Source organism: Lactuca virosa, chromosome 7 (assembly GCF_052849685.1).
Source record: "Lactuca virosa cultivar CGN04683 chromosome 7, Lactuca_virosa_CGN04683_v6, whole genome shotgun sequence".
Taxonomy (NCBI): domain Eukaryota; kingdom Viridiplantae; phylum Streptophyta; class Magnoliopsida; order Asterales; family Asteraceae; genus Lactuca; species Lactuca virosa.
The window spans coordinates 46,934,848-46,949,572 of NC_136432.1; the positions used below are offsets into that span (position 1 = coordinate 46,934,848).

Sequence of the window (14,725 nt, forward strand, 5' to 3'; positions counted from 1 at the left end):
AAGATGGAAGAAGTTGTACCAAGATTTTTACTAAAAAGACGTTAACGCCCTCCTCAACGAAGATAGACCTATAAACTTTGTCAAGTCCAAAAGATTTTTACTAAAAATACGTTAATGCCCTCCTCAACGAAGATAGACCTATAAACTTTGTCAAGTCCAAAAGATTTTTACTAAAAATACGTTAATGTCCTCATCATCGAAGATAGCCCTATAATGTTTGTCAGGTCCAATGTTACAAATGCAACATTTCAACAAAAGTAATGAATTCTATATGCTATGAAAGATTGATTAAGAATCTACCTGACATATGGTAGATCCTAACAAAGATTCACAAACTCTATCACAGACCCGAATAACTAATCGAATTGCATTCAAAAATACCAAATTGCAAGAACGCATAGATAAAACCATTGGATCCCAATAACAAAAGATCAAAAGAACAAAGAACTTCTACTTCAAAAATTAGCATTTTAGCATCAAGAAAGAGATAATTAACAAGACCAAAGAGGTAAAATAACACAATAACACCATACCATTTTACTATTTTACGGTTTTACCCCTTCTTTCTTTCTTCATTCGGGAGCCGAAACCGTCCGTTTAGGTCCACAAGTCCCGGGCAGCATCAAAGGTCGCAATCCGGGCCTTAATTCCTGCTCACAAAACTCTTCATATTCGCCTTTATCCCCTGCTTTCTTTTTAACTTCTACAACTCTTAAACTTGGGGTTAATTCAAATATCTCAACTGTAATTGTTAATGGGCCTTTAACACCCTCCCTTGACCCTTCTAAACTAATCCTACAATCCTTTTTTCTCACTGAAAAACTAACCACTTTTGCTATCTCCTCCAACTTTGAAACAATTTTAAAAACCGGAGCTCCAGTGACAAATCTTGATTCTTCACTTCCATCTTCAAATAGCCCAGAAAGACTAAATCCAGGTGAAAATGAAATCAAATCAAATGCATTTAAACTCGTGGGTCTAGATCGTCTTATACCATCTGATTCACTTTCAGATTCAGTAGCAGATTGATCAGAAGCATACGCTATGCAATCATCGTCAATTTCTTCATCTTTTAAGCTAAAGATCTTGTCATCTTCGAAGTAAAATTTTGTGTGTTTAAACCCTTTTTTGAACCACTTATCTTCCATGATTTCCGATATGGTGATTCTGGTTTCTGGGTTTGTATCAAGTAATCGTTTTAATAAACGTGTTAGCTCCGGTGAGAACCACCTTGGTCGCCGGAATTCCCCTCTGTAAATCTTTTTATACATAACCATTATGTTTTGATCACGAAATGGTAAATAACCTGCCATTAACACAAATAAGATGACCCCACAAGACCAGATATCGACTTTTGCTGCTTCGTAACCTTTTCGGCCCAAAACCTCCGGCGCGACGTACGCCGGAGTTCCACAAAATGTGTAGAACAAACCATCACCGCAAATTTGTTCGGAGATTGCACTAAGCCCGAAATCGGAGACCTTTAGGTCACCATTGTCGTCTAATAATATATTTTCAGGTTTTAAATCTCTATGAAAAACACCTCGTGAATGACAAAACCCTACTGCGGAAATCAGTTGTTGAAAATACTTTCGAGCCATTTCTTCTTTTAATCTACCTTTAGCGACTTTACCAAACAATTCACCTCCCTTTACGTATTCCATGACGAAGAAAATTTTGGTTTTTGTAGCCATTACCTCGAAGAGTTGGACGATGTTGGGGTGTCGGACACGGCGGAGGATGGAGATTTCGCGTTTGATGTGAGCGATTAAACCGCCTTTCAAAATTTTCTCTTTGTCGATGACTTTAATGGCGACTTGTTCGTTGGTTTTGACGTTGCGAGCGACGTAGACTTTGCCGAAACTGCCATGGCCGAGGACATGGCCGATCTCGTAGCGGCGGAGGAGGAGGGCTTCTTTTCTTGTGGTGGGGGAGGGCGTGGTTGATGGCATGATGGGAGGGATTTTGGGGGTTAGAGAATTAGAAATGGTAAATGCGAAATGGGATTTGGATTAACGTTCCAAAGATTTAAGTTTTGATTTTGTCATTTTGATGATGATGTTTGTGGGTGTAGAGCAGAGGAGGAGCAACCGATTGGGGAGTTTGGTTGGTCATTTATGGGCCATACTAATATAACAATAAAAAACGGCAAAAATGATCCCTATTGTTTGCAATTAGTTCAAAACAATTTCAACTTGTAAATTTAATTTTTTTTTTAAGGCCTTTGATGGTAGATTAGGGAGTTGTTTGATATGTTTTATATCGAGTCTCGTACTATGTTTGATCTTACTTAATCGCATTTAGATTGTTTCAGATTGTTTGATATTATATATTTATATTTAAAAATCTCTAACTCGATCCTCACTCTTCTTATATATCTCTTACTCGTTTAGATTTGAGATTTTGTATGAGTCGGTTGACTTAATCGAATCTGACTCAATCAACAACTATCAAACATTCATTCTGATGTGATCTCTCTTTATTTCTCGGCAGATCAAAAACCAAAAAACAAAATCTAAAACAATAACCATCAATCAAATATTCAAAAACAATAAACTAATCAAAATTATAAACAACTTGTAATAAATAATTTGAAATTAACATGCAAGTACTTTGAAGAGGCGCACAAAATTAACCAAAATCATAAACAATAACTACCATTAATCCTGAAACAAAATTAGTTGATTCACAAATAATTAATCAATTTAGTTTACTGTGATGGTTGTAGTTCGGCGTGCATTGTTTTTTTTTAATGTTTCACTTAGGTTAATTATACAACATCATAAAACATTTTATTAAAAAGGTAGATTGTTTTCGTAAGAATATAATTTTGTAATTAAATTTCACTTACTAAATATTTATATAATTAAAAAAAATGCATACATATCAAACGGTCATCCCAACACAAATCATGTTAACCCATACAAAAACTAAGCATTTTAACTTGTTATGACATTACAAAACTTGTTGATTTTGGCACCTTTAAATATTGTTTTCGATTCTCTTTTTATATAAATCATTTGAGCAACTTTTTAACAAGGATGTATATTGTACAATTAGTGTTAGTACTTGTATCGTTGCATGCATTGGATAGTTGATCTTTTGGTTTCTTTTTTTTTTTTTTTTAATTTATATATTTCATGCATAGCAAACTTTAAGTCGTACTTTATACTGTTTTTAAGTTTGTGCTTTTCTTTGGGACTGTCTTTTTGAGGCATTCATGTTTTCTTTAATTGTACTTTTTTGCATGTGACAGTTTTACATAATTAAAGTTATATACATAAATTTGTTAGGGGATAATATCAAAATTTTGGTTTAATACAGTAATATTAAACCATGAAATATCATTATTTATCAATCAAAATTATACAACGATCATCCCTATACATTTGCAAATATATTATGTTGCTATCTTGCTATTTAACGAAGATCATTTCGTTTTAACCAAATTACCTAAGTGAAACATTTTTTGTTGAAAAAAAAAACAATGACTAAGGAGTCGTTTGATAGTTGTCAAATGAGTTAGGGGTCATTTGATTTACCTTCTAAGTGGGTCCAAAGTTAGGATCCGGTGCTCAATCTAAAGTTAGCTTGTTTGTTTTCCTTTCTATACCTTTGGACGCGGTCCAAATCAAGGATCCAATCCCCATTTTTGTGTTGATTCGGTCCAAGGAAAAATACCCTTGACCGAGTCTTTTGTGCGTCGTTCTCATATATACCCTTTTCCGTGCTTCTTCTTCGTATGCCGAACCATGGTTCTCCATCAAACCAAACCATAACTTCTCCTTCCACCACCATTGGTTCGCCTGCAATCAATCGTCAGACACCTCCTCCACTATCGTCGGACTTCTCCTTCAATCGGTCACATAGCTTTTCCATCCACCACCAACAGTCATCTTCCTCTTTAATCGATTATTTGAATCAATAAATGAAATCGATTTCATAAAATTGGGGTTTGATTGTTTGCGATTTCAAATTTGCTTATTTTCAACTTCCTAAAAATTGTAATTCAATTTGTTTCTTTCTCTAAATCTTTAGTTTTGGTTTAGAGATTCAAGAAGGTTGCCGACGTCATTATCCTTTGTTTCGACTTGGGACTGGTGCTTTTGTTTATGGGTCTTCGATTGTAACTTTTTTGTATTGGATAACTAACTAAATGAATAATTATTGTGGTATCTCTATTAATAAATATAATCAATTCGTCTTCTATTTTTGATATTTCATTTTGTATTATGTTCTTTATTTTTAGAGTTTTGATTCTCATACTTTCAGTGAGACCGAATCCATGTATAAACTAATTCAACATCTATTATCGGAGCAAACTATATATCATATTGACATTATCAAATTCATATTTTTTATGTTTGTTATAAGGAATGGAGAGATGAGTTGAATGAAACAGTGTAGATTATAATTTATATATTTACTTATGAATCATTTGGAATTTCATGTGTTGTCTTTTTGGGATTATATATTACTTGTGAATCATTTGGAAAAATGCAATGACCTCAAATGATGGAGGTTAGTGATATAAAATAAAGAAAAAACGATTATTGATATATTATAAAAAGATGTTGTTTGAGAGTAATATAGTCATTTTGTATGGTTAGTCATGTGCAAATTCAAACAACAAGTTTCAGTTAAAGGTTAATTCAGTCAGAACTTCTAACCTAAGTACGTCAATTTAAAGATGATGATATTTTATGACTTAGACGCTTTATTTTTATCTAAAAAAATTTAATATATGTTAAAATTCATATTTTTTTCTTTTTACAAATAGAAAATTAGAAGTCAATATCGATATATTGTTATATACAATCAAAAATATTTCAACATCACATGTATATTACAACTAGTTATGTTCTATGCATTCTGGAACAGTAATATGAGATTAATAAGCACATTATACAAACAAGCAAACTAGGTTTTTGAAGTGAAGAACATACCCGAAAAATAACGGGATCATAGTGGTCTTCTTCCATGTCGGAGTTGCGTTTTGGATATCAGAGTTGCGTGTCGGAGATCAGAATCAGGATCGGGGTTGCGTGTCGGAATCGAATCGAAAAGTCGGAGCAAGATCCAGAACAAATGCGAGGGTCCAGATATTTTTAAATTATATTCCAGAATTTGAATTTCAAATTCCCGATCCGAAATACGGACGGATAGTTCATAATGGGAATTCTGGAGGCACGGTAATGGGCCGGCCTACCCGAAAATTAGTCAGAAGTATGTTCCGTAATGCCCCATTCCGGAATAAATGGTCATTTAAAAAAAGTGTTATATTTTTAAAAAACAACCAAAAAATGATTACATTACTCAATTTCATTTTTTACTAATGAAAAAACTGGAGAGAAAATATTACGATGAAAACTATTTTTACAAAGAGAAAATAGTAAAGAGTTGAAATTGATTGCGAAATAAGTTTTTACTAATAATAAATTTATTAAAAAATATTCATATATTTTCATAAAAAGACAAACTATAAAAAAAGTTAAATTATATTTTATCAAATAATTATCTGCTAAAAATTTTATTTAAGATTTTGATTATATGTTGTAAATTAGTTTAGATTTTTATATTAGCTTTACTTAAATTTCAATAAACATTTTATTACTTTTTATTTAGAAGATAAAACTATTATATATGTTAATTGGATTGAAATGTTATTTTAATAATATAACTTTTAACCCCAAATTAATGGTTATTTATTGATTCAGAATGTAACTTATTAAATCATAAATAATATATTTTTTTTTTTACACCAGTTGCCTCATGAAAAAAAAATCCACAACAATATGTTTATATGAAACCATTGTATATATTGTATATGTTCTTTTTATTTTAAAGTTTAAGGTATCCACTCAAATATGTATAATTATATCTTAGTATTGGATTGTTTATATAGTTAACAAGATGATTATGTTAATTTATTAGATTTTTAGATTGAAAATTTTATTAGTGATACATAATATCGATTAGGATGTCTAATTTATATTTTGTTTTTGTATATCTAAATTAGATCTAAAGTTTCGAATTTCATATGATCTATCAATATATTTTACTATTTTTTTACTCTTGTGCAATATATATATATATATATATATATATATATATATATATATATATATATATATATATATATATATATATATATATATATATATGGAAAATTGAATATACATTACATCCCACCTAAGCTTAGGTATTAAACCTCATAAAATTACATCGTTTTATTAGTTAAAGATTGAGATTATAGGATTCACGATTACCACTTGAACTTGCCGATTCAAGATTGAAACAATAATTTTCATAAGGAAGTATGAATATTGATTATCTTCGATCTCCGTGACAGTGAAAAACACTAATTAATGTTCACTGCATAAATTAATAAATGATAATGGAGGAAAGAAAACATAGATGGTTAAACGATAATGGAGGAAATATATGTTATGTGAATGATATATTTACCAAGTGACAACCGAATGGGGTATATTTACTAAGTTAAAAAGACATAGTTTAAAGGTTTAGTACCTAAGCTTAGGTGAGGCTGTAATGTATATTCCATATATATATATATATATATATATATATATATATATATATATATATATATATATATATATATATATATATATATATATATATATATATATATATAGAGAGAGAGAGAGAGAGAGAGAAGAAGAAGAAGAAGAAGGATTATTTGAGAACTTATAGTTTCTCGAGAACCCGAGAACTAATTTTAGACCATTAGATGAAAAAAATGGAGGTCTGAGATTTCTTATGGCAATTATGTAAATAACTGAAAAAGAAGAGACGCTGGGGCATCTTAAGTTTTTTGACCCAAGGGTTTTATTGGAATTGAATATGAGATTAAAATTTATCTCTAAATGGCTAATCTTAAACAACGTCGAATCTATTTCTCTCTTTCCAAAACCACAGTCGCAGCTGCATATCGCTGATGATCACTCACCTTTTCTCCCCGTGTCGATTCATTTCCCCTAAAAGCACCACTGTCTGAAATCCACGTCGCCTCCGGCCATCGACTCTCTATTATCTATATTGTCGGCTATGAATCGAAGCGTCAGCAAATCTATAACGCCCTCACAAACCTCGCAAATCAGGTTTTTAACGACCGTTAATGGTGGTCCCCGTAGACGTTGTTATCAAGCAGTCACCGCCGTATTCGAGTATGCGTTTCACTTTGGAAACGTCCTCGCCTTCATCATTCTCTTGTTAATCGGAGTTCTTGCATTCTCGTTCCGTCTTTTCTCGATAAATTTAGTTGATCTAAACGTCGATTGACACATATATGATAGTTTAATTCCACCATGAGTATATATACGATTTTTACCTTCGAAATTACCTATTCCGATTCTATTCTTTTTTGAATTGAAATTTTTGTTTTGTCTTAGAGTTATGATGCAACAACAGACTTTGATTGATGTGAAATGAAATCAACGAACGATCCAGGCTTCATTGTGGCAAATTATCAACGATATGAATGTGCGATGTAGCAATTAAGGATTCAGTTATTCTTGAAACATTCTGTAACATCCGGATTTTCAGGGACATTATTGTGTATGTTAATCTTGAGATTTAAGGAAGGACTCGATGAGTTGAGGGACCAACTCGTCGAGTCGAGTCGAGTTGCTCGCGTGGATTTAATGAATTGGACTCGACGAGTCAGAGGAGGGACTCGCCGAGTAGGTGTTGGGCAGAGAAACCCTAATTTCCCGGGTTTGGGACCTATTTAAAGGCATTTATAGCCTCATTTGCGGCTACCTTCCCCTGAAAGCAAACCCTAATTTCTATTGGAACTAGAGAGTGAGAGAGAAGCTCATATTGTGGTTCTTGGTGCATTTCTATGAAGAAGGATGAAGAGTTTCATGATGGGGAACAAAGGAAGGCAGTGGATCTGTGGTATTGAGTATTTCAGCTGCTAAGAGAGGGTACAAAGTCCTCATCTTGTTCATTCCTTGTACTAGATCTCATTTTGGGAGTTTTAGGGCTTTGCTTCCATCCTTTTGAATCTATGAGTCGAATGAGACCTGGTTGTGGTTAGAAACCTCAGATCTGGACCTCCTAAGGTCCTTAGAGTCTAGATGTCTCAGCTTTAGTGGTCCAAATGAGGGTTGATGAGCAAAAACCTTCATGAAGAGCATGTATTGACATTTTGAAGCAATAGCATCATGTATGAACGTAAAGATCAAAGCTTTACGTAATTATTGAGCCTTGGGATGATAGATCTATAGTTTAGAGTGATAGATCTGGTTGAAATTGTCTGAATGAGAAATCAGATCAAAGGGACTCGCCGAGTCCATGTCCTGACTCGACGAGTCGGCGAGGGTTTGTCTCGATGGATTGATTGTGCGATAACTCGGCGAGTTGGGGGTCAACTAGACGAGTTGAGCTGGACTTTTGAGACTTCTGAGGATACGAGGGGACTCGACGAGTCGCAGGAGTGCACTCGACGAGTCGGGTCAAACTTGGACTGTTGACTCGAGTTTCACTTCTGTTGACTTTGGGGTTTTGGTCAACATATGTGATAGAGACCTTGGAGGGGTAAAATGGTCTTTTACCCACTTTAAAGAGTTAGAAAGAGAAAGAACCGCCTTTGATTATCTGAGTCGTGAAAAGAGTATTAATAAGAGATATTCATCCTTTGTGTTAGGAGGAGGCTAGTTCGAGATCCGAGCGCGAGGTTATTTGCTCACCTGCTAAGCGAGGTCAGTCTTCTCACTATACATTACCTAGAGTGGTAACTATGTGCAGACCGGAGGGTCTTATTGATGGGTTTTGAGCATTCTAACACTCCTAAGTGTACATGCAACCCTAAATACCTTGGATCTATGTTTTCTCTATTATACATGCAATTATGAACTTTCCAAGGTATTACCCTATCTAGCATACAATACTTGATACTTGGGTAATCAAATGGATAGAATACATACCTTTGTTTGATGTAGATTGTCTCCATGAAGCTTGAGTGCCTAGTGCCCCAAGTGTGACACCTCAAATGGTTCACACAACACCAAATGCACATGGAATGACTTGAGAGAAATGGAACACTCTTTGAAATCGTCTAGCCCTCATATTCACACATTAGTCCACGATTTCTTGAGCCATGGGATTCTTTTATATGGTGGCTATTAGGGTTACACCATGTAACTCATAACTTTACCCATTCCTTATGCTCCATGGATTTTAACCTCCATGGAGTATCCATGGGTCACCCCATGGACTTAGTCCAACATAAGAAATCTTGGATCACAAGCCCACATATATAAGAATGAATGATTTACACAATCAACCCATATATTTAATTAGTCTCCTTTTGATCACTTAATTAATTCCAAATTAATTCTTGATCAATACTAATTAAATAACCTTATTAATATATTAGAACTTATAATATATTAACCAACCTTAAGTGTTATTTTTCTCATTATAGTCTATCCAAATGCATGATGCCATGCAACCCAAATGGATCATGTCGGGTCGGGTCAAGTCTTACCAATTATAGTTATGGACTTAGACATTAATCCAACAGTCTCCCACTTGGATAAGTCTAAAACTATTATTGTGTATGACTTCAGGAACCGATCAGCAATCGTAGCTCTCAAAAGCTTCTGTCGAACTCTGACCTTGTCGATGAACTCTGACCTTTGTCAATGACTTGTCCATTAGATAAGGGATCATATATTCCTCCATTCTAGATATCATATGGACTGAGACATGGATTATCAATCATTCTCTCTGTCCATTTGTTGTTTCCCGATTTCCGATTCATGATGACTGACTGATTGAACAAATCAAATCAGTCCTGGCTTGGCCAAGCACTCACATGTATCATCTTTAAATCATCGAGGGGCCCACATATATCGCTTTTATCCCGAAGGTAAAAGGAATGGATAAACTTCGACTCATATGGCTTGTTCTACAACTTGTTGAATCATACACAAAGGCACGTTTTATAACATCGAGTTACCAATGCGTTTTTGTGCAATCAATGTATAACCAACTCATAGTAACAACTCATATCTCTAGGTTTGAAGAATACAAGATATTATCGTCTCATGATCACTCGTGATAAAATCCATGAAGTGATTCAAATGAGCGCGGGTTGAATCCAATACTCAGAACTTATGAGCACTCATTAGTGTTGTAGCACCACTTTGTCCACCAACTTGGACCTCTACAAACCAACCCATGACAGTCTTGATTCATATCTACTTCCAACATATGACCGACTGTGGATGGTTTGAATAACTTAATCATTCAGGAAGAGCGACTTAGTTATTCTGGAAGTCAAAACATGCAAAGTGAAACACAAGAATAAATGAATCAAATATGGTATCAAACCCTATGAATATAAATAAACACTTTTATTTATCACCATACTGATTACTCATTATTCATTGTTTCGGTTTTATCAACTTTATACTTGAATTAAAAACACTAGTTGTCCCATGCTCCAAGCATGTACACTATGTTTTTCTTAAACAACAGCTTTGCCATACACCAAGTATGCACTCTATGTTTGTCTATGATCCTTACTTTGTGAAATAAACCAATTGAACATAATTTCAATGATTCTAATTTCACACTCCCAAATCCTTATCGAAAAATGTGAGAATTTCAAATTCCTATTATTTATCGAAATCTGTTTAGATTTTAAACTTATATGCACTGACCCTCCTGTAATGAATATGTACAAAGTCACAAAGACTTGTCAACAGTCATTATAAGGTATTCCAATGGAGATCAACTCCATGGAAACTAAGTCTCATATTCAAAGTACATTGCTTTGGACATGCTTCTTGCATTAAGTTTTCTAATCTTACACATATAACTTCCACCTATGGAGACAACTCCATATTCTCATTTTGACTATCACTTCTGAATAAGAGATGCCGCTTTTCAGAATATGTCAATATGGTCCTTCCAAAATTATCACTATACTTCCAACTGTCCCTGAGCAACCAATCTTTGGTAAACCTCAGATTGTCCTCGACAATTGCTTAATCATTTTAGTCATATCCAATTCTAGACCTTTTCCCTTCTTAATGCCTCCGGGCATTTGGAAAAATTTAGAAATGACAAATATTATAGCACATGCAATCGATCCTGTACCCAAAGCAAATGGTACACGATTCATGATGTCTCACATAAAGACATGATTCTAGACCAGTCTTTTGCTACAATATTTTTATTTGCCATGTTTTCAAAATTTGACTATGAAGAGGGATGCCGTAATCATAATCGAATTTTGAGAACGCAATATATAGAATTTCCTTAAGTTGAACCAATCCAACATGAAATTCATATATATATATATATTCTTAACTAAGGATGATTAAGGTCTCAATCTAAGCCTTTAGAACTGAAATGAAGTATATCCTCTCCCTTAATTATAGCAAAACAACTTTTTCAATCCCTGCAACCTCACGAATTGAAACTTTTGTTTTCTATAATTAACATTGCTAACTTGCAACACTAACAATAATTATCATGCTCCCACTAACATGATGATTATTAGCATAACACTTATGCTCCCACTAGCTTTGACATGTACTCAGAAATCAGCTGGACTTCTAGAAATCAATACTTTATTGACTTTCTTACCAAAGTTCAGATTTCTGATACGAGATGCTTTGATAAAACTTTATCAAAATCATACACCTTTCCTTAGATAGCCTGCATGTGTGTCTAAACAATTTCAGAACTATGAAAAGGGATGCCGTAATCATAGTCTCAATTGTTTAGACCTTTTGCCATCTGCTTCAAATCTACTTGGTGGAAGTGTTTCCTCACCATCATTTTCATGAATCGGAGAGAAACCTTATGACCCTTAGATTTTATGGTGTATGTGTTCTTATCCATGTGAATCGTCAAAACCATAGTCACAAGACAAGGATAATGACAAATCTAAACTCATATGGACTGAACTTATGCAATCTTAACTTCTTGCCACCTGGCAGTACAGGGCCTGCCATTGCTTCCAAGTTGTTATGCAACCAATTGAGAACTTTCAGAACTCCTATGCAAAGCCAACTTTAACTAGAATGGGCACAGAATATGTCAACACGATAGGTTATAAACCTCAAGTCGTGTGCTAGTGAAGAACATCAGGTTTTATTCTTGATTAGTTCTTGAAATTCTTTTTAGGATCTTTAAGACTCTCACTGTCCTCTTGACATATAAGACTATCTTGCCAAATATTCAAGAGATAGTGCGGATTCTTTATCAAGACAAACACTTCACACAATTGGCCTTAGTTGGTCTTTGTTTAATCCAAAACATCACAACTTACCAACTTCAAATGTACAAGAGTAGGACACTTTTACTCTTACATTTGACAAGTGTTATAAACCTTTCTTTAAGATATGCCACTCAACTTATAGTCTTGGAGTATGACTCTAAGACTTGTTTTGAAACGAAGTATGACTCATCTTCTTGATTTAACCATTTCAACAATTCATGACTCCTCTTCTTAGTCATAAGAATGCACTAAGATGTCCTTAGAAGACCAATTGTGATGTGGTTCTTAAATCATTAATATGATCACAAAACATGATACTAAAGTACTCTCCCATCTTTTCAGATTTGAGAAAACTTTTATCTTTCTGCCTAATTTGATTCTTCTTATTCGCTCTGCCATACATTGGAACCTTTTCCAATGTCTCAGAATTACACTTAAGCTTGTAAGTATAACCATATTTACTGAGCTATAGTAAATTATGACGAATAGTCTTATCGATCTTTTGTGGTGGACATGACCAGTGCACAAGAATGTGTACTCGATCCCTTTAGTCCTTCACTTGACTCACACATCCATGTGAACAAGTCTTAATTTTCCAATGCTTGAAAGTTCTCATTCATCATACTATTCAACTTGCATGATTCCAAGTTTCTATCCAACTGAAGCCTTGGGAATGAGAATCTTTCCTTATTTGGTAAATTATGACACTACCACAAACGAAAGAATCAAGTCCATTTTTTTTTCAAATATTGCTATCAATGGAATCATATAAACAACCATTTTCCACAAATGCCACTTGTAAGGATATTTAAAATAAATATAAAATTAAAAACTTTTATTTTATTTCAAAACTTTGCGGAAAAACTTATCCTTATAGTGCAAATGCATACGGAAAAACTTGTTGTTATCTATTCCTAAGCAATATATCATAACTCCTAAGTAACAGCTTCAAAATTCTGATGCGATCGAAATCCACCTACGCGATCAGAATCAGCATATACTTCCTTTAAGCTTTCTCTCTATTCTTTGATTCTTAAAACATCAACATGTGACCCAGTCACATCATGTAATGAGGATCTTAGAATAGAAACTTAACAGAGTTAGATAATGGGCTCTACCTGAAGTAGAGTCAAACTTATTGACTTTAACATCCTTAGGTAAATTTGGCAGCTTTGCAATCAACGCCCCTTCCTTTGGCAAAATAAACATATGGACCCTTTGGTAATGGGACTATCTCAGACTTAGCCTTTCTCTTTACCATTTGGTCAACCGGGTTGACTATGACCAATCCCTTTCCATTGGGAAGAGAATGTTTTTTCTGGATTTCCAGTGTCACCATTGTCACTATCCATAAAGTTTTTGGGAAGTTGATCTTCTAATCAAATTTGCTTTACTATCGTTCCAAATCATTGTTGATTCAGCAGCACCAAGCAAATAGATATGATCATTAAGGTTCATGTCATAGTCTGTTTCATAATAGTCCCAAAGGAACTCACTATGTGACTTAGAAAGTGATTGAACATCCAACTTTCTCAAGACTTTGACACCCAACTCTCCCGGCTTGTCAATGTGTGACTTCATCTCTAAGATGTGATCACACATAGACCTTGCTTGCCATTAGGGCTTGAGTGACCTTGAACTTGTGGGTTAGGGATAATAATTGGAGGAGGTGGAGGAAGTAAAGTTCCAAGAGATTTGGGAAGATCATAGATGTCTGAACTAGACATCTTTTGGGAGATATTCAAGATAGTTGATCTAAAGTCCTTAATATAACACCCAATATGAAATATTAAGGCTAGGATCCAACAACCTATTTATAACTGGAAGAGGGATGCCGTAATCCGAGTTATAAAATGGTTGAAGGTAGGTAAATGACGATTTACCAATTTCCACCATGAAAAACGAAATAATGTAATTAGGTTTTTAATTGGATTTGAAACTCCTAAATCTTTTGAGATTCATTGAACTTTTCAATGGCATGTTTCAATCTCGAGTGTGCCCTTCAGGTTTTGTGACTGGGATGTCGAGGATCACAAAACAAGGTGTGAAGTAACCATGCAAATATACTTGGTACCCTTAATATTTACCCCTCAATCGATGTGCCGGTTAACCACACGAGCTCCACCGATACTATGATAAGTATTAAGTTACCCTTTGCCTACTTTGTTAAATCCAGGTTAGTGTGCCGGTTAACCACACACGCTCCACTAACGGTTTAAACAAAGTGCAAAGTGTAATTTCATGGATTAGCACCTTATTCACATTTTCCTAAGTAACTAAGATTGGGAATTTATAAGTGTTTAGTTACTTAGTATTTATCATTAATACTTTTAATGAAGGGAGAATTATAGTCCTTGTCCTACCCGTTCGGCTAACGACCCTCCACCAGTCAAGGAAGCGGTGGGTGAGAGTGGACACCCATTAAACTGCCATTTTATAGGCAGTAACCTTATACCCCCC

The 14,725-nt window shown here is 34.3% G+C and overlaps 1 pseudogene; it reads right to left on the reverse strand.

Moving 5' to 3' along the window:
* Positions 1-400: 400 nt before the first annotated feature.
* Positions 401-2,078, reverse strand: LOC145125009 (CBL-interacting serine/threonine-protein kinase 12 pseudogene; annotated as a pseudogene).
* Between the last annotated feature and the right edge of the window lie 12,647 nt (positions 2,079-14,725).